The sequence below is a fragment of the Schistocerca nitens genome, chromosome 3, assembly GCF_023898315.1.
Source record: "Schistocerca nitens isolate TAMUIC-IGC-003100 chromosome 3, iqSchNite1.1, whole genome shotgun sequence".
In the NCBI taxonomy this organism is placed as follows: Eukaryota; Metazoa; Arthropoda; class Insecta; order Orthoptera; family Acrididae; genus Schistocerca; species Schistocerca nitens.
This window is the reverse complement of record NC_064616.1, coordinates 770,812,234-770,833,769: the sequence shown is the minus strand read 5'-3', so window position 1 is coordinate 770,833,769 and position 21,536 is coordinate 770,812,234.

Sequence of the window (21,536 nt, the reverse complement as noted above, 5' to 3'; positions counted from 1 at the left end):
TTTATTGAGTTAAGATGTTAGTCTTTCGTGAGTTCCGATAGGTATTTTATGCAAAAGAGATCGCTTAAATATATCTATGATAGACTTGTTTTTGCTGTCGAGCACTGAAATGTGCTTATCAATTGCAGGCGCTGTCATATGCATGTACCCTATGGGCCAAGCATAGAGAACAGCAACTCCAAATAATACTTTTGTTTATAAAACTTCTTACGTGTGTTACTTTCCAAAGCAGTCTATTGCTGTTTTCTATTTTGTATACTGACAAGTAGGTAACGCATGGTGTTGTTAATTCAGTTGTAATACCAAATTGCCTTTAGGAGGATGGTCACTCAGGAATAGGAAGGTTATCAGTCTGGCGGCACTTAAATCTCTTCACCTAATTCGGGATAAGACAAGATGAATATAGTGACAAAATTTGTAAATTGACTCATTTCGTCGTAAGACAGAATAAGAATGGACAAGCAAATATAGCTGGTCAGCACGATGAATGGAGGTGTTTCTCACTCTACTTCGCATACGACACAGCCCTACGACGAGTGGCTTCTTGTACCAGCGAGAATACACTCTAAAGTGGAGTAGCATAAGGGCTGTTGCACCTTTGAAAACTTCTCAGGCTCTCACCTCTATCCAGCTCTGTAATAAAAGTTTACACAATTTCCTTATTTCATTTTAAAATGACAGCATTCATTTTGTGCATTCTGCAGACTCTTTCTGCAATTACAAAAATTACTTCGGAAAGGTAAGGTATTTCCAAATGCGAAATAACATTCCAAGCTGCAACATGGTGTTATACCTAGGAACAACTATTCTACTGAAATCTGAAAGTGCTGCAGTTGAGAAAAATCTTGTAAGAAGTATATTTAATAATGCATCTATTTAATTATTACTCTATTACCCTACATACCAATGTAGATGTCGTGTTACTAGGGCCTCCCGTCGGGTAGACCGTTCGCCGGTTGCAAGTCTTTCGATTTGACGCCACTTCGCCGACTTGCGCGTCGATGGGGATGAAATGGTGATGATTAGAACAACACAAAACCCAGTCCCTGAGCGGAGGAAATCTCCGACCCAGCCAGGAGTAGAACCCGGGCCCTTAGGACTGACATTCTGTCGCACTGACCACTCAGCTACCGGGGGCGGACTACATACCAATAATCAGATAACTCGAAGCATTTATATTTTTATACATACTAGTTTACAGTTTTTTCAGACAACTTTCAAAGAATAAAGTGGGCCTCGAAGGTGAGGAGTTCTAGAGCATTACAAGCTATTCTTCACACTGGAAACTGCCTGAAGTCTAGCTGACGCGGATGGGCTTCTCGTCTCGGGAAACGTTCCCGCCAGGTAACGGCGTCAAATCAAGGACTGCTGACAACAACAAATCCGTCACGGTTATTAAGTCTACAGGTAGGCCCACAGGTCATAGAAGTAATTAGAAGGCCCTTTCCCGTGGCGAAAAACCGGGGGCCGTGTACCCGATCCCCCACACCATGGGAAAGTACCGCTCCTAGCACAGCACCAGTCACGCTACTGTTTTTCCTGTGTGCTTATTTACTCACTGCTTTATCTCGTCTTCTGTCGGGTTTACTTTAGATTTACTCGCTATCAAGTAATTGTCTATGGCAGAATTCGGAGGTAAACTTTCCTTACGTACAGGACGCCATTTTGTCATTGTTTGTGTATTAAAACCATTACAATATTTGTGAATATATTACTTTACTTCTGATTATTACATTTTACCAATTTCTCAAATGTCTCCTTCCCCCCGTGAAAAAAAATCCGGCGTCCGCCTCTGCCGCTAACGTATACGATGGAATTTGCTAAGTGCCTCTCCCTTATGGATTAATGAGTTTCACCTAACTTAACGTATACAGGGTGTTACAAAAAGGTACTGCCAAACTTTCAGGAAGCATTCCTCACACACAAAAAAAGAAAAGATGTTATGTGGACATGTGTCCGGAAACGCTTAATTTCCATGTTAGAGCTCATTTTAGTTTCGTCAGTATGTACTGTACTTCCTCGATTCACCGCCAGTTGGCCCAGTTGAAGGAAGGTAATGTTGACTTCGGTGCTTGTGTTGACATGCGACTCATTGCTCTACAGTACTAGCATCAAGCACATCAGTACGTAGCATCAACAGGTTAGTGTTCATCACGAACGTGGTTTTGCAGTCAGTGCAATGTTTACAAATGCGGAGTTGGCAGATGTCCATTTGATGTATGGATTAGCACGGGGCAATAGCTGTGGCGCGGTACGTTTGTATCGAGACAGATTTCCAGAACGAAGGTGTCCCGACAGGAAGACGTTCGAAGCAATTGATCGGCGTCTTAGGGAGCACGGAACATTCCAGCCTATGACTCGCGACTGGGGAAGACCTAGAACGACAAGGACACCTGCAATGGACGAGGCAATTCTTCGTGCAGTTGACGATAACCCTAATGTCAGCGTCAGAGAACTTGCTGCTGTACAAGGTAACGTTGACCACGTCACTGTATGGGGAATGCTACGGGAGAACCAGTTGTTTCCGTAACATGTACAGCGTGTGCAGGCACTATCAGCAGCTGATTGGCCTCCACGGGTACACTTCTGCGAATCGTTCATCCAACAATGTGTCAATCCTCATTTCAGTGCAAATGTTCTCTTTACGGATGAGGCTTCATTCCAACGTGATCAAATTGTAAATTTTCACAAACAACATGTGTGGGCTGACGAGAATTCGCACGCAATTGTGCAATCACGTCATCAACACAGATTTTCTGTGAACGTTTGGGCAGGCATTGTCGGTGATGTCTTGACTGGGCCCCATGTTCTTCCACCTACGCTCAATGGAGCACGTTATCATGATTTCATACGGGATACTCTACCTGTGCTGCTAGAACATGTGCGTTTACAAGTACGACACAACATGTGGTTCATGTACAATGGAGTTCCTGCACATTTCCGTCGAAGTGTTCGTACGCTTCTCAACAACAGATTCGGTGGCCGATGAATTGGTAGAGGCGGACCAATTCCATGGCCTCCACGTTCTCCTGACCTCAACCCTCTTGACTTTCATTTATGGGGGCATTTGAAAGCTCTTGTCTACGCAACACCGGTACCAAATGTAGAGACTCTTCGTGCTCGTATTGTGGACGGCTGTGATACAATACGCCATTCTCCAGGGCTGCATCAGTGCATCAGGGATTCCATGCGACGGAGGGTGGATGCATGTATCCTCGCTATCGGAGGACATTTTGAGCATTTCCTGTAACAAAGTGTTTGAAGTCACGCTGGTACGTTCTGTTGCTGTGTGTTTCCATTCCATGATTTATGTAATTTGAAGAGAAGTAATAAAATGAACTCTAACATGGTAAGTAAGCGTTTCCGGACACATGTCCACATAACATATTTTCTTTCTTTGTGTGTGAGGAATGTTTCCTGAAAGTTTGGCGTACCTTTTTGTAACACCCTATATACTGTCGAAACTAAGCTCACAGGACAAAAATTTAGTGGCACCTACAGAAATCATTACAAGCATAATTTAATACTGTCTAATACCGCCGCTGGACTTGATAACCGTGTGTATTCGGTTAGGAAGTGCGTCCACAAGGCTGTGCAGGTACGTCGCTTCTAGGTTAAGCCACTCGTTAGGGATTTGGTAGTGCAATTCCACCAAATTGTGAGGATGCTGATGACGTCTTACCCACTGTTCCAACATGTCCCACAGATTTTCTGTGGGGGTTCAAGTCAGGTGATTTTGCAGACGAATCGAGTTGTAATAGAGTGGGACAGTGTTCATAAAACCAGTCACATAGTCTTCCAGTCCGATGAACTCGGTTGTTGTCTCTTTATGTACCCGTGTGAGCAGCGGCCTCTTGCAAGGTGACCGACTCCAAATGTTCACTGCATCCAGGTCTCGTCGCAGTGTTCTCTTGGACCTTCATTCACTGCCTGCTGCATTTCCTGTCGGATTTGGATGCGATTTTGATTCCGTGAAACGCGTCTCATGCCCCTCTCGGCCAGGACCTTATTTCGACCACAAGTCTGACGTCGTGTACCATGGCGACGTGCGTTATACCAGAGCTTGTAGACACACTGCGTGGCGGTGAGCATGGCCAAACACGATTGCTCCTTTTTGCCACTCTGTTACCGGTACGTCCTTACATCTAACTGTCTGCGTACGATGTCCGCTTGAAACACGTAGAAGCATTGCGCGCAAGGTTGAGCACGTGACTCGATCGCCGCGCCACCTGTAAAGGCTTAGCAATTCGTCTGTGCGTGCTCTCTTGGGCGACTAATTTTTCTCCGGTGAGCTTAGTTTAGATCAAAACATCAACTTCAGTCAACCTATGCATACAGCGAAAAACATGACTTAACATTATCCGAAAAGGTTGTAAGAATAAGTTCCTAATATTAAGAACACACATGCAGGACTCCTCGTGTAAACAGACGACAGCCGATTCAGCCGTTAGTTTCGGTGCGACTCTGGTCAACCTCCTTACACGTTTGACAGGCTTGTTACTATTATGTCGTTTGCAATTGCTGTCGCTACGACTCAAATATATAAGACAACAGGCAGTACATCACCACGTGTTATGTTTCCACCTGCATGTTTTTTTTACGTTTTTTGTCTCACCTACATCTAAATCTACATCTACGTGATTACTCTGCTATTCACAATAAAGTGAATGCCAGAGGGTCCAATGAACCACCTTCAAGATGTCTCTATACCGTTCCACTCTCGAACGTTTCGTGGAAAAAACGAGCACTTAAACTTTTCTGTGCGAGCCCTGATTTCTCTTATTTTATTGTGATGATCATTTCTCCCTATGTAGATGGGTGCCAACAGAATGTTTTCGCAATCGGAGGAGAAAACTGGTGATTGAAATTTCATGAGACGATCCCTTCGCAACGAAAAACGCCTTTGTTTTAATGATTGCCACTCCAATTCACGTATCATGTCTGTGGCACTATCTCCCCTATCTCGCGATAATACAAAACGAGCTGCCCTTCTTTGTACTTTTTCGATATCATCCGTCAGTCAAACCTGATGCGGATCCAACACGGCACAGCAATACTCCAGAATAGGGCAGTCAGGCGTGGTAAAAGCAATCACTTTAGTAGACCTGTTGCCCCTTCTAAGTGTTCTGCCAATGAATCGCAGTCTTTGATTTGCTCTACCCACAGTATTATATATGTGATCGTTCCAATTTCGGTTATTTGTAATTGTAATCCCTAAGTATTTAGTTGAATTTACAGCCTTCAGACTTGTGTGATTCATCGCGTAATCGAAAATTAGCTGATTTCTTTTAGTACTCATGTGAATAACTTCACACTTTTCCATATTCAGGGTCAATTGCCACTTATCGCACCATACAGATATCTTATCTAAATCATTTTGCAAGTCAAAGAAAACTTACTTGTAAACGAGTGACATAACGATAATTTTCATCTGTGTTTTAGACATCGCGGACTTACGTGTACAACTTTTCAGATAATGTCAAATTACAAAATTGTTAAGGCTTTCGTGGCCACTTGTAGACAAACTGCCTATTGGCTTCTGTCTCGGGTTCTTCGGCCGACGTTCATCTAATGATTTTTCTGACGTTTCGCCAGCACGAGTGGCTGGCATTGTCAAAGCTTCACCCTCCATTGCCTGTGGTGAACTGGAGGCGAGCTCGCGGCCGCAGACTATATGTACCTGGCGCGCCAATGTCCGAGGGCTTCTCCGCGGTCATTTCCGGTGCGGTTCTCCTCTTGCTACCTGCGACGGTCGTTCGCTGCAGTACGGGAAGCCAGGATCCGTTTACCTTAAGGCTTTCCTCTTTCTTGTTGAAACTGTTCGCGTGTTTTTGGATTTCTACAGCTTCTCTGAACAAGCGCGTGTGATAGTGCTTCTCTACAGCCAGAACTTCGGTGTCGGCGAATTTTATTACGTGGTCGGTCTCATTCAGTGCGTGCTCTGCCACGGCCGATTTTTCCACCTGCCCCAATCAAGGCGTCTTCTCTGCCGGCGGACATACAGAGAAACCTGCGCAACACAGAAGCCCTACCACCTCGGCTGTATGGATTACCCAAGATCCATAAGAACAACATTCCACTGAGACCGATCGTTAGCGCTCCTGGCTCACCAACGTATAAACTGGCGAAACACTTGGCCTCTCTGCTCCAGCCACACGTGGGAAAGACCGATACATACATTAAGGACTCAGGACATTTCATTGAGAAGCTGAAGAAACTGAAACTTGCGCCAAACGACATCCTGGTCAGTTTTGATGTTGTTTCTTTATTTACGAAAGTGCCACTCAGCGACGCTCTGGAGCACATCGGTTCCATGTTCCCGCAAGACATCAAAAAGCTCTTCCATGCATGTCTCACCACGAGCTATTTCACGTGGAATGGCGATTTCTACGAACAGCTGGAAGGCGTCGCCATGGGTAGTCCTCTCAGTCCAGTGGTGGCCAACTTCTTCATGGAACAATTCGAAGCACAGGCACTGGACTCGGCGACTTGCAAACCTAAGGTGTGGTACAGGTACGTCGATGATACTTTCGTGGTGTGGAGCCATGGTGAAGAACAGCTCGGTGAATTCCTGAGACACTTGAACAGCCTCCATGCCAACATAACATTTACCATGGAGGTAGAAAAGGACAGGAAACTGCCATTTCTAGATGTGCTGGTCACAAGGGACGGCGAAAACCTGGGACACAGCGTGTATCGAAAACCGACACACACGGACCGATACCTGCACAAACTGTCAAACCATCACCCGAGCCAGAAAAGAGGCATGATTAGTACGCTCGTAACGAGAGCAGGACGAATATGTGAGCTTCAACACCTCAAACGAGAAATGCAACAACTGGAAACTGTTCTGAGGAGCAATGGGTACTCCACAAATTACATTAGAAGTGTAACAGAGCCAAACACTCGGCGAAGTAAGGAACCAGAAAAAGAAATGTCGGGTACGGCCTTTCTGCCATACATTCCCAGAGTGACGGACAGAATCGGCCGTATATTGCGCAAACACGGCGTAAAGACGATTTTCAAACCGACAAGGAAGATCAAAGAGTGTCTTAGATCGGCGAAGGAGAAAAGAGACCCACTTGCAATGTCGGGAATATACCGTATACCTTGCACATGCGGAAAAGTTTATGTCGGAATGACTGGACGATCCATTAACACCAGGATCAAAGAGCATAAGCGACATTGCAGGTTGGGGCAGGTGGAGAAATCGGCCGTGGCAGAGCACGCACTGAATGAGACCGACCACGTAATAAAATTCGCCGACACGGAAGTTCTGGCTGTAGAGAAGCACTATCACACGCGCTTGTTCAGAGAAGCTGTAGAAATCCAAAAACACGCGAACAGTTTCAACAAGAAAGAGGAAAGCCTTAAGGTAAACGGATCCTGGCTTCCCGTACTGCAGCGAACGACCGTCGCAGGTAGCAAGAGGAGAACCGCACCGGAAATGACCGCGGAGAAGCCCTCGGACGTTGGCGCGCCAGGTACATATAGTCTGCGGCCGCGAGCTCGCCTCCAGTTCACCACAGGCAATGGAGGGTGAAGCTTTGACAATGCCAGCCACTCGTGCTGGCGAAACGTCAGAAAAATCATTAGATGAACGTCGGCCGAAGAACCCGAGACAGAAGCCAATAGGCAGTTTGTCAATGTCAAATTATTTTTTTATGGACTGCCTAAAGATGCCCTTCTGTGAAACTAGTCTCGACACTAAAGAGTATATCCATTTGTGGTTAATAGAGATGTTCTTCCAAAATTGTTAAGGATTTCGTGGCCACTTGTTGACAAATTGTCTGTTGACTTCTGCCTCGTGTTCTTTGGCCGACGGTTTTTTAATGATTTTTATGGTGTTTCGCCAGCTCGAGTGCCTAGCATTATCGAAGTTTCACTCTCCGTTACTGGCAGTGGAGAAAATTCATCAAACAAACGTCACCCGAAGAACCCGAGACAGAATCCAACAGGCAATTAGTCAATGAGGTACTTCTCGGCTTTCTAGTTGGGAAAACTAAACAGACCAAAAACGACGCTAATATTAAGAGACATGTAATGTTGCTTGGATTCCATCATATCCCTCAACTGCCTTAACTACTAATTGTTGCATAATTATTTGAGCTTGCTTTATGTATGGTGTTGTTATATATGGCATGAAGATTGTGTTGATGCAACGTCGAAACTAGTAGCCAAGTAAATATAGAATCTTAAGTACAGCTGGAGGAGTTTCATTTTTAATAAAAAAAATTATACCAGCTGTGTCCCACCTTCATCCAATTTAAATATGGATGTACAAAGAAAAAATCGGAGTGGTCTCACACTCAAAGAACGAGTGTAGGGGAGCAGATGCAAAAATCCTGCTCGTAGCAAAGCCCTGACGGATGTGGTTTGTCATTGCCTTCCTCTGACTTGTTATGACGAGTCCAGTATGTATCTGTGTCTTGTGATGAATGCTTGTATACTTTAGTGTTGCGTTTATGTTGTTATGGACGAAGGGAAAGGAGAGGGTGAAACACGGTGCCGGTACATAGCTTACTCCTCTCGAATGGCAGAAAGTTCCATCGAGTCCATACGACGGACGGATTACCATCACACTGTCACGACTAGCGAGGCGCATTTAACTACAGTAAGCACGTTCAGACGGATATAGGATGCCGTAGTTATGCAGAGGTGCAGACGTTTTCACAGGATAAACGAGCGTGGAGCACTGCACCAAACCAGTTTTCCGACTGAAGACCACAGCAAGAACAACATTAAATATGAAACACAATGACAGTTTCTCCAATTATTCTTGTATAACAATATATTTTACTTCCTGCTCAGTTGGTTGAGCACTTGCCCGCGAAAGGCAAAGGTCCCCAGTTCGAGTTTCGGTCCGGCACCCAGTTTTAATTTGCCAGGAAGTTTGACTCAGTGTTGCTTGTCTGTTCGTATTGACAACTCTAGGGAAATGTTGTTGCTCGCGGTCGTTAAGTGAAGGCCGTCGGCCACTGCGTTGTCCGTGGTGAGAGGTAATGCCTAAAATTTGGTATATTAGGCACACTCTCGAAACTGTGGATCTCGGAATATTGAATTTCCTGACGATTTCCGAAATGGAATGTCCCTTATATCTAGCGCTAATTACCGTTCCACATTAAAAATCTGGTAATTCCTGTCTTGCGGCCACAATCGCGTCGGAAACCTTTTCACATGAAGTAGCTGACTACAAATGACGGCTCCGCTAATGCACTGCCATTTTATACCTTGAGAGCACCAGCCTCTAGGCCTCCTCTCCGCCTACAAGCCTGACGCTGAATGCGAAAAGATTGCGGCCAAGTCGAGATCTGTGATTTTTTATATTCGTTGATGGCGACCAATTGCCACGATCGCCAGTGGAGATAGTTGCACAGGCCCGCCTTGTCTCCAATGAATGTGATGCTCTGTTGCCGTGGTGGCTAACAGTGTCAGACACAGACTTCTATCAACATTTTGTTGTCCCACGGAATGCCCTATACAGTCTCTGATATTTTGCGATGTGGATGTCACAGACAGAGACCGCCAGCGTCGAAATTACGTGGGCGAACGTCGACCTACGCGGCAGCCATCTCTGTCTACTAGGTTGGAGTATGCGGCAATCGGCCGCATTACGGGAATAGCGCCAGACATTACAAGACCTCGGCGCCTTTATTGAATTTACAGGACAGGAACCATGAATGAAAGGAAACGGGGATGAAGCATACGTGTAGACACTGTTGGCAGATATCAGACAACAGGAGCCGAGGAATGTGTATATTAGCATATATTCCGCTGGCACAAGAAATTAAATACGCTTACAAAGTAAGCAATATGTCAAATATTTTCTCCACTTGTTTAAATTAGTTTATCGGATCGCTGGTACTCCTAGGAACAACGCTTTCACCACTTCCGAATAAAATACAATTACAGTAGCTGCTCAAAATGCCTGTCTCCTGCGCCGCTTTTATCTGCATATCATTGACTGCCGCACTCGCTCAAAGGTATCCGGCGTGGTGTGAGCCTCACACAATGGATGTAGCCTCGCCACTAGGGCTTCCGCTGACTCCAATACGGTTTTGCATACCACGTTCTTCACGTGGACCCACAGGAAGAACTCCGAGGGGTTGAGGTCAGGCGACTGATCCCCAAACATCCGTCCGATCTGGGTTCTGGCAGCTCGAGTGAAGTGTGTGGGTGACCCATCGTGCTGGAACCACATATATCGACGGACTACGAGTAACACCTCATCCAGTAATTGCGAAAGCACTTCGAGGATGAACGTTGTACAGCTGTCGCCTGTAATTATGGAGGAGCGTTTCAAGTGAAGGTGGTCCACACCACCTCAAACATCGATGGTTCAAGTGTTCAAATGTGTGTGAATTTCTAAGGGACCAAACTGCTGAGGTCATCGGTCCCTAGGCTTACACACTACTTAGCATAACTTAAACTAAGTTATGCTAAGAAGAACACACACACCCATGCCCGAGGGAGAACTCGAACCTCCGACGGGAGGGGCCGCGCAATCCGTGACATGGCGCTTCAAACCGCGCGGCCACTCCTCGCTGCCAAACATCGATGGTGAACTTTTCCTGATGACCTTGTTTGTGTGTGGCATAGGGGTTCGCCTCAACCCCTCCCCCGTTGAACACAGTTGCCCTGGCGGGTGAGGGACGCCTCGTTCATGAGCAACACATACACAGCGTAGTACGGCTGCGTTGCGCAACACAGCAGAAACCATTGCCCGAACTTCACACGCGGAGCAAAATCATGGGCCCACAGCCCATCTGCCTTCTGGAGATGGAATGTATGCCTTCCCTCCTCATCCAGTACCCGCCAAACCGTTGTGTGAGAGCTTCGCATTGCGTGTGCCACAGTGCGAGTGCTTATGGATGGGTTTGCGTCGAACCTCTCTAGTACGTCCTCCGCAAATCGTGTCATGTGTACCCTTCCCGCGCGACCTCTGTCGTGTCGACGCCCTGTGAAACCACCAGTTTCACCAAGACGTCGATGGATTGCCGCAAACGTAGAATGGTGCTGCTGACACCTATTGGGATATACGAGGGTCACTCCAAAAGAAATGCACACTATTTTTGTAAAAAATACAGTTTTCATTCTGCATGTGTGAAAGTCTTACAGTGTGTAGATGCATCCTTCCCGCTTGTTTTCAAACTTAGTTCAACCTGTTTCTGTGATTGGCGCCGTCACAGCATGTCGTCAAGATGGCTGCTACACTTGACGTTCGTCAGAAGCAACGTGCTGTCATCGAATTCCTGTGCTGTGAAAACGAGACAGTGGGAAACATCCACAAGAGGTTGAGAAAAGTGTATGGAGATGCTGCTGTCGATCTCAGTACAGTTAGTCGGTGGGCAAGCAAGTTACGTGATGAAAGCGGGCACGGCAATATTGAGGATTGTCCTCGCAGCGGCAGGCCTCGTACTGCACACACTCCAGACAATGTGCAGAGAGTTAACGAAATGGTGACTGCTGAATGACGCATCACAGTGAACGAATTGCCACGCTACGTTGGGATAGGGGAAGGAAGTGTTTGCAGAATACTGAAAGTGTTGACGTTAAAAAAGGTTTGTGCAAGGTGGGTTCCCAGGATGTTGACAGTGGCTCACAAAGAAACAAGAAAAACGGTATGCAGTGAACTTTTGGAACAGTACGAGAATGGTGGAGATGGATTTCTTGGAAGAATTGTGACAGGTGATGAAACATGGCTCCATCATTTTCCGCCAGAGACGAAGAGGCAATCAATGGAGAGGCATCATGCAAATTCACTCAAGAAAAAAACTCAAAACCACACATTCTGCTGGAAAAGTTATGGCTACGGTGTTTTTCGATTCCGAAGGACTCTTGCTTGTGGACCTCATGCCAAGTGGAACTACCATAAATTCTGATGCATATGTGACGACACTGAAGAAACTTCAAGCTCGATTGAAACGTGTTCGACCACATCGGCAAAAGCAGGATTTTTTTGCTGTTGCAAGACAATGCACGGCCACATGTCAGTCAAAAAACCATGGAAGCTATCACAAAACTCGGATGGACAACACTGAAACACCCGCCTTACACTCCTGACCTGGCTCCATGTGACTATCATCGCTTTGGGAAATTGAAAGACTCTCTTCGAGGATCAAGGTTTGAAGATGATGACTCCCTTGTGCACGCTGCCAAACAGTGGATCCAACAGGTTGGTCCAGAATTTTACCATGCGGGTATACAGGCGCTAGTTCCAAGATGGCGCACGGCAGTTCAGAGGGATAGAAATTATGTGGAAAAGTGAAAATATTGTTCCTAAAGGATGTATCTACACACTGTAAAACTTTCAAACATGTAGAATAAAAGATGGATTTTTAAAAAATAGTGTGTATTTCTTTTGGAGTGACCCTCGTAGCTGCCCACACATGCGTAACGTTGAGTGCCCATTGTCTCTCGCCCCACCATATAAGAAATGCACGTTGCGCTGCTCAACCCTGGTGAAAGCCTCCATGATGCTGCACACCAGCACGCGACAAACTACGACTGAGAGCTGTGTTTCTGCTGCACATGTTTGTCGTTCCCTCTGCCGCTACTGCTGTTAGCGATCTGTAAGGTGTTGGTGTGACAGGCGTGGCCGCGCTCGGGCGCCATCTAACGTCCAGATTGCTGTCTGGTATATTGCGAGACGTTCTGCCCGCGACCTGCTCTCGTACAAAGTCACGCCTACTGCAGGTTCCTAGCCTCATTTTGTTCCTCGAAGACTGTCGGTGTAATTTCGAAACACCCTGAAGGTGTGGGTCATGTGACCCTCCACCGCTGATGTAAGACATTGAAGTGATATGTTATGTATGTGTCAGTCGGTTTATTTGGAATCAGCGCAGTGAGGTGGGTCGACGTGGAGACGTGGCAGAATGGCCCAAACGAGCTGTTGTGTTTGGTTGGGACTATGACTACACCGTCAATAAAGCGGCCTGATTTGATGGTGTATTAACGCGGACTGTATAACATGTTTACAAGGAGATGGGTACCGCTCGCAGCCATGTAACGTGGTGCAAGAACGGTGGTTGTAAAAAAATTCTGACCGACGGGCACACGAGATGAGTGTCACGCCTTGTCAATAGCAATTGGTTTCAAACCCAACAGGAAGTGCTGCTGTCAGTGAATGCAGGTCCAATAAAACCAGTTTTCGAGCGGACTCTGCGAAGAGACAGGTACAACGCAAAAGTCCAGTCTTCACAGCAGCACATAAGGCTTTACGTTTTCAGTGTGCTATACACCACAGAAACTGGGCAGTAGCTGACTAGAGGCGCTTAGTGTTGTCCGATTTTGCCACTTCTCAAATGGTGTCGGGAGTGGAGCGCACTGACTGCCCAGTGAGGAATTTGACGTGCAGTGTGTGGAGGGCGTAGTCCAGGATGAGGCGGTTCTGTGATGAGTTGAGAGTGGGGCCACTCATTCAGGATATCGTTAACTTCAAGCAGCATGTTTATTACGACATACTTGGTGCCCACGTTTGCCCTTGATTGTACATCTTCATGATGAATAAGTTGTGGACACTCCTGTCTTCCGAGATGACAAAAGCTGTCTTCACAGGGCTTTACGCATATCTTCCAGGTTTGACCAACACTCAGCCATCCCATCGCATCTCGAGTGGCCTTTCAAATCACACGTTCCTAATCCCATAGAAAATGTATGGGACTATTTCGAACAATGGATGAAAAGGAGGAATCAGTACACCCGAAATATGGGAGCATCTCATAGCATAACCATCGATGAGTGGCTTCAGCGGTACGAGGCATACCTGAAGACACCTGCGGGCACTCTCTCGTCGGATTGAGGCCGTTATCAGCGCTAGAGGCGGTGATGATTTCTAGGGGTGACTAATTTTTCTGTTCGCTGTGCTTATACCGTCCGCCTCTGTAGTTGAGTGGTAAATGCGGCTGACCGCCATGTGGAAGACACGTGTTCGATTCCCGGTGCTTCCAGGGATGTTCTCCTCGGCGAGAGGAGTTGTACAGTTTGCTCTCCGCCCCGTAAGGCCAACTGCGAATCTGATCGAACGATTAATAGCGGTTCGAAGCACAAGAAACCCAACAAGGAACGGAAGAACGGTGTGCTGAGCACATGCCCCTCAATACCCCATCCGATGACGCCATTGGCAGAGGAAGATACCACGGTCTGTCGGGCCCAACTGGCCCGTCAAGGACCAGGACGAGGAACTTTTAACATTTTGAGTATAGCGGGTGTCTTTCTTAAGAGTCATCAGGCATGATGATTTAGCAGATACATGCACTGGCGTTTTTGCAAAATGTAGCTGGAGTCAGCTCAAACAATACCGCTCGTTACGTATTTCGTGCGACGTCCAGTGTCGACGAAACGCGTCTGACTGTTTCCCCGTTACTAACAAAGTGGTTTTTAAAGCGAAATTTTAAATGTCCATACGATAGAGCGGTCTCAGATTAGTCCAGTGTGATAATCGTGATGCCGGCTGTTGTGGCCGAGCGGTTCTAGGCGCTTCAGTCTGGAACCGCGCGACCGCTACGGTCGCAGGTTGGAATCCTGCCTCGGGCATGGATGTGTGTGATGTCCTTAGGTTAGTTAGGTTTAAGTAGTTCTAAGTTCTAGGGGACTGATGACCTTAGATGTTAAGTCCCATAGTGCTCAGAGCCATTTGATAATCGTGATATTAATGTGTATTAACAGTGACTAAAACACCAACACTCCAGCAGCAACTGAGCAGCGCTGCTGCATGGCGGTAAGAGTCAGGGCGGGCCAGGGTGGTGCTACGGTTTCTTGAATACTTGTTGTTCATCATCTCTTAATGTCCCTGTTAACACATATAGATAAAGCGAACATCGCACTAGACCAGACGTGGACAAATAGCTGCCCGCAGACCGCATGCGGCCCGCTAAAGATTTTTGTATGGCCTGCCAAATCAGAATTTTTATGTAACAATTTATACCTTTCCTGAAATGCAAAATTAACTAATGCATGTAATCATTTTAAAAAATGCGGCCCTTCGATAACCTCTGCTTCCACTAAGTGGCCCCCGAGCCAAAACTATTGACCACCTCTGCACTAGACTAATTTGGAACCGCTCTGTCGAATAAGCGCGTATAATTCCGCTTTAAAATTATTTTGTTTGTAACTGCAAACGTACCGAGGCTTTTCGTCGTCTCTGGGCATCGTGTGCAAAACGTGTTGAGCAGTATTTGTCTGAGTTGATTCCAGCTGCACATTGCTATAACGAAATTGTAAATATCTGTCGAAACACTAGAGGAAATGCGCCTGGTGACTCTTAAGAGTGACCCCTGTACGTGACAGAATACTAGAATATGGCACCCTGCAAATAACATTAGTTTAAGAACAGCCATAAAATATCGACTATTTCTAACCCATTTAGCGATCAAATGCACTGATTTTCAAAGACGAAGCGAACTTCTAAAAGGAAGTGTATGTATGTTCCAAAAAAAAGGAAACTTTTATGTTTTATAACACTACCATGGGACGTTAGACGGAAAAGCAGACAAAATATAAGAAGTAGAATCAAGTAAATTTTTGTAGTGATTTCGTCGTGAAATGTCTGTATCATTCCTGAGGTACTCTCGGAGATACCTGATATGTTTTAGGGTTTGGCTTATCTTCTGTCATTAATTGGTGACTCTTAACTTCGGTTGCGCTACGAGACATTTCCCCATTTCCAGAAGCCAATTTAAAATTTATAATTTGTTAGCGAATATCTCATTTTTTAGTACAAAACACATTTTCTCCTGTATTGTTTGTTGTATTCAGCTATAGCTTGACAAAATGTGGTCTGTGAAATTGTTTTCGATATCCAGGCGCTAGTGTATGCTCATAGCATTACCCAGAATCCAACCTTTTCCTAAACGATGTCACGTTTCAACCGACAAATCTTCATTTTTAATGTAGTTGCGCCTCGCATCTTGGGGTCCCTATTTCAATTATTTAAATACGTTTCTATTGTCTGAGTAATGAGCAAAAGACCTGTAATACTATTTCCTCGTGTGCAACTTTCACAAGGTCCCTTTCAAATGAACGAAACTAGAGAAGTTGTACTAAGAAAATATTTATTGAAAAACGAGCGGATGTTTTTCACTTGAATTGGTGTCACATTTCGACAAAGACGTGCAATTAATTTAAATACACCTTCACACTACTAAAATTCTTATAAAAGGTACATCTGCTGTAATGAATAACTGAGTTGTCAGTCCCCTTCATTATATTCTTGTACACTGAAAGACGTGAGTTGAACCATGGGTAAAAAAGAAGTTTGTTTCCTGCAATAATCTTCGCGAGGAAGCTGAACTTCGTAACTAGAGCAAATTATTTGATAAACAATGTCGTTAATGATCTGAAGTAGCGTGCGGATTGCGCCGTTGTTTATCCAAATCATTCTTGTTGTAAAACTTCTACAGATATGGGAACAGTCTAAATATTTTTGCGTTTGATTGAAATGTGGTCAGAAATACGAAATTATTTTTAAAGCGAAGGTGGCGTATGCTAATATATCGGTTGAATGACATGTTAACTGTGAAGAGTGTTGCAGTAACCAAAATGAAATTGAAATTGAAACTGACCATCCAGAACATAAACACGCAGCCGTTACTAAATTTTATAGATATATCTTATAGTCTCAAGAAAGAGACGCCGGAGTGAAATAGCATTCTTCTGACAATAGTTTTTGCCTTTCCGTAAGTTTGAATCCTAATTAACAAGATCGACGCATGAGTGATACCGGCTCATAAAAATTCATTTTCTCCGTTAAAAATTCATTTTTAGCGTAGAATAGAAACCGATCTATACTTGTATATAACGTTCTATGTGATGCTCTTGAAAGTAACTTTCGCTGTGCGAACGGAATATTTCGTATGACAGCGCAGACTGCTAAAGAATATTACGGTCACTGCCGCCAGGAATAACGAGGTTGGAGTTTACAACAGAAAACTAAAACATGGAACTCATAATCGTTTAGTTCTTTACGAGAATCAAAGTAGAATGAATACGGAAATAAACAAAGCAGTAAATAAATTATACACAACAGCAACCAGTCACTTTTTTCATTAATAATGCTTTATTACATTAACCGGTTTTCGAACCCTTTCAGGTTCATCTTCAGATGATTTCGGGAGAATCCGGGAAGCTACATCATTATTGGTAGTAGCATAATGCTGGGTGCTGGTTTGCGACAGTATAGGCGGCTTTTTTCGTATCAGTCTGCATCCATTTTGAAGTCCAGAACACTTTCACACAAACTATATTAGTTCACACTTTAACAGTGACACTTCACCAGCATCCAGCATGCGCTTTACAACTGTTGCTTATAAGCAACAGTTGTAAAGCGCATGCTGGATGCTGGTGAAGTGTCACTGTTAAAGTGTGAACTAATATAGTTTGTGTGAAAGTGTTCTGGACTTCAAAATGGATGCAGACAGATACGAAAAAAGCCGCCTATACTGTCGCAAACCAGCACCCAGCATTATGCTACTACCAATAATGATGTAGCTTCCCGGATTCTCCCGAAATCATCTGAAGATGAACCTGAAAGGGTTCGAAAACCGGTTAATGTAATAAAGCATTATTAATGAAAAAAGTGACTGGTTGCTGTTGTGTATAATTTATTTACATTAATATACAGTCACGGTTCTAAAATATCCGTAATGGATAAGCATAAACAAAGCAGTTCTTTCTCCGACACCTTACACGCAGTTCAACTTCTAGGCGCTTCAGTCCGGAACCACGCGGCTGCTACGGTCGCAGGTTCGGATTCAGATGACTCCAACCACTATGGGACTTAACTTCTGAGGTCATCAGTCCCCTAGAACTTAGAACCACTTAAGCCTAACTAACCTAAGGACATCACACACATCCATGTCCGAGGCAGGATTCGAACCTGCGACCGTAGCGGTCGCGCGGTTCCAGACTGAAGGACCTAGAACCGCTCGGCCACTGCGGCCGGCGGTCGCAGGTTCGAATCCTGCCTCGGGCATGGATATGTGTGATGTCCTTAGGTTAGTTAGGTTCACGTAGTTCTAAGTGTAGGGGACTGATGACCTCAGATGTTAAGTCCCATAGTGCTTAGAGCCATCTGAACGCAGTTCAAAATGGAGAAATGAGGCCAATGTTAGACGAATGCAGTATCTAGAAAGGTGACTTGGTAGCATTTGTCTATCACGTCACATGTTGGTTTATTCTTCAGCCGATGACATTTGAAGTGAATTAGCATAGCTACGATTACTATTTTTGACTTATAGGAAACCAGTCAGAAGACTCAATAAAAAAGGACTGGATTACACCAGTTTTTCCAAAAAGGAAATTTTTCTTAGTTTTCTTCCCCGAAAATGTATCACTCCATCCGTGTCCGCCTCGATGGCTGAATAGTCGGCTCAGCAGAATACCATGCAAGGGGCGCGGGTTCTCCGCTCAGGGACTGGATGTTGCATTATCTTCGTCATCATATCATCCCCATCGACACGCAAATCGCCGAAGTGGCGTCAACTAAAAAGACTTGCACTACGCGACAGGTCTACCCGACGAGAGGCTCTAGTCACACGTTATTTCTTTTCACCACATCTGTGATTCTGTGATAGTAGCTTGTAGTCGAGGCTGTACATGATTGGACAGGAAACTGCCTTCGACTGGGCATAGTAACCAAAGACGTAAAAAATTAGATGTAGAATGAAAGTACTTACTGCCATGCCCTGTTCACTCACATAAATGTAACTACCTGTCAAGAGCCTGAATAACCACCTTTCGCAGCGCTGATCGCTGCGGGACGTGCAGGAAGACAATGAGTAACATTCTGAAAAGTATCGACAGGGATATGGAACGATGCGGACTTCAGTGCCGTGGCCAGCTGCACTAGGTTTCTCGGTTGAGGATCTCCATGGTGCGAACGGCCCGATCAAGGTGGTCCTGCAGATTCTCGATCGGGTTTATATTCGACGAGTTTGGTGGCCAGGAGAGTACGCTAAACCCATCCTGGTGCTATCGACGGGCAAGTCGCCGAAGTGGCGTCAGGTCGAAAGAATTACAAAAAAATTGTTCAAATGGCTCTGAGCACTATGGGACTGAACTTCTAAGGTCATCAGTCCCCTAGAACTTAGAACTAATTAAACCTAACTAACCTAAGGACATCGCACACATCCATGCCCGAGGCAGGATTCGAACCTGCGACCGGAGCGGTCGCGCGGTTCCAGACTGTAGCGCCTAGAACCTCTCGGCCACCCTGGCCGGCGAAAGAATTACACCCGGCAAACTGTCTACCCGACGGGAGGCCCTAGTCACACGACATTTCATTTCATCCTGGTGCTCTTCGAACCACAAACGTTCACTGTGAGCTGTTTGATATGTTGCATTGTCCTGCTGGTATATGCAAGGTGCCTAGGAAAAAGAAACTGCACGTAGGTGTGTAGTATAGTTTTACACTGGTGTTGGTCCATTGTGCCCTCCAGAATGACAAGATTACACAGGGAATGCCACGGAGACATTCCCCAGACCATAACGCACGCACGGTGCTTGCTTCCAGACGTACACGCCAGACGTACACGCCAACGGTCTCCTGACGGATGAAGCATAAAACGGGACTCATCTGAAAAAGCCACATGTTACCACTCAGTGGACGTCCAGTTGAGGTACTGGCGTACAAATTCCAGCCTTCGTCGCCGATGAACAGCAGTCAGCATGGAAGCATGAAGAAGGGCCTAATGCAGAGGCCCGTACGCAGCAACGTTCGTGGAATGGTCGTTGAGGAAACACTGTTGGTAGCTCCTTGGTTCATTTGGGCGGTCAGTTGCCTCAACAGTTGCATGTCAATTCCGCAGCTGTCGTTCACCCCTGTCATCTACGGCCAATGGTGCACCACAGATGCCTAGGCGCCAGTTTTGGATAGCGCCAGTTTGCCATGCACGGTGTACTGTAACCAAGACGGTATGCGAAGAATTTACAGTCTTAGCCGTGGTGGTCCGTGATGAACATCTATGAACGTTTTGTGTGCAGTGTATGGTGATGCTGCAGTCGATAGGAGTACAGTTGAGCGATGAGTAAAGGAAGTTACAGCCCCAGGAAATGCAGAAACAGAGCTCCATGATCAGCCCGCTTGGGACGTTCTGTCAAAGTCACTGCTCCAGACAAGCTGAATCGTGCCGACCGGCGCATCACAACTCTACGAGGAACACATTTTGAAGATGACTAGAGTGTCAGTCACGTAGTGAAAACATGGCTATGTCTACAGGACAAGAGCTTTTACCTGCAGGGAATACACGCTCTCCCACAATGTTGGCGTAAAGCCATAGAACGTGATGGAGACTACATAGAAAAATAGTACATGGACAAGACATGTTGATGTATATTGTCGTAAAATTCTGACTCTTAACAATAAATATGTTCTGAAAAAAAAATGTGGGGCACTACTTATTGAACGACCCTCGTATTTATACACCTTGCGCCCTTTGCAATCAGAAACATTTCGAGTCGATAAAGCACACAGTTTGATGGAAGTGTTGAAAGAGAGGGCTATATGAAAGAATGTATAAATAATTATTTTATTTCAGCAGCCTCGTGTCACGCTGAGTTGCATTGTTATAAATTAAAGTCCCTCAACGATTTTTTGTCTGTGTGTGAAGGCTCACTTCAGGGAGTACTGTAGGAACTCAGATACGGTTTTCACTAACAGATAGACTGATTCACGAGGAAGGTTTGCGTATGTAATTTATTGTTTATAGTAATGATGAGTGAGTATTATATGTATTGTTATCTGCTGAATATTTAATTCGCTTTTGAAGTGACATCTCGTGGTAGTGATGGGAGCTATGAGCTGGTCAGCTATAGAGGAGGCGGTGTCTGGTGGGAAAAGCAGTAAAGTAAACAGCCGCCTAACTCCAAAGAGCAGCGGAGCTTGACCAGAATCGATACATACCAATCCATATATACTGTAAAGTAAAGTCTCCTTCTGCGTTTTTCTGTCTGTGTGTGAGGCTAAACTCACGAAATACTGTAGGTGTAGTGCCGGACGAAAACGACAGTTGAGACATTCACGACGGCGCTGTATTGGGCTCTAGCAAGCCTAGATTTACTTCTGGAGGAGGTCGAGCAGATTCTAAAACACACACAAAATACTAGACCACTTTATTGAAACTAGAACAGTCTGAAATACTTAACTTTGAAACAATCCATGTCCACAGAACGCCAAATGGGCTTGTTACTGTCACTGTACACTATAGCTCATTGCTTGATACTCTCAATGTGCAGAGCCCCGCGGGGCAGCCATGCAGTCTGGGGCGCCTTGCCACGGTTCGCGCGGCTCCCCCCGACGGAGGTTCGAGTTGTGTTGTCCTTGACCGATGACCTCAGCAGTTTGGTCTCATAGTCCTTGCCACAAATTTCCAATTTCTCAATGTGGAGTTGATTATTAACTTTGATAGACAGTTCTGGCTTCTAATACAACTAGCGCTGCTGAATATGAAATACGACGATACTGTCGTCGTAAGGGGTGACTGCAGAGTGGGATTTAAGCGGCGCTGCGCTGTGACGCAAGAACTCTTCCAGCAGCGGTG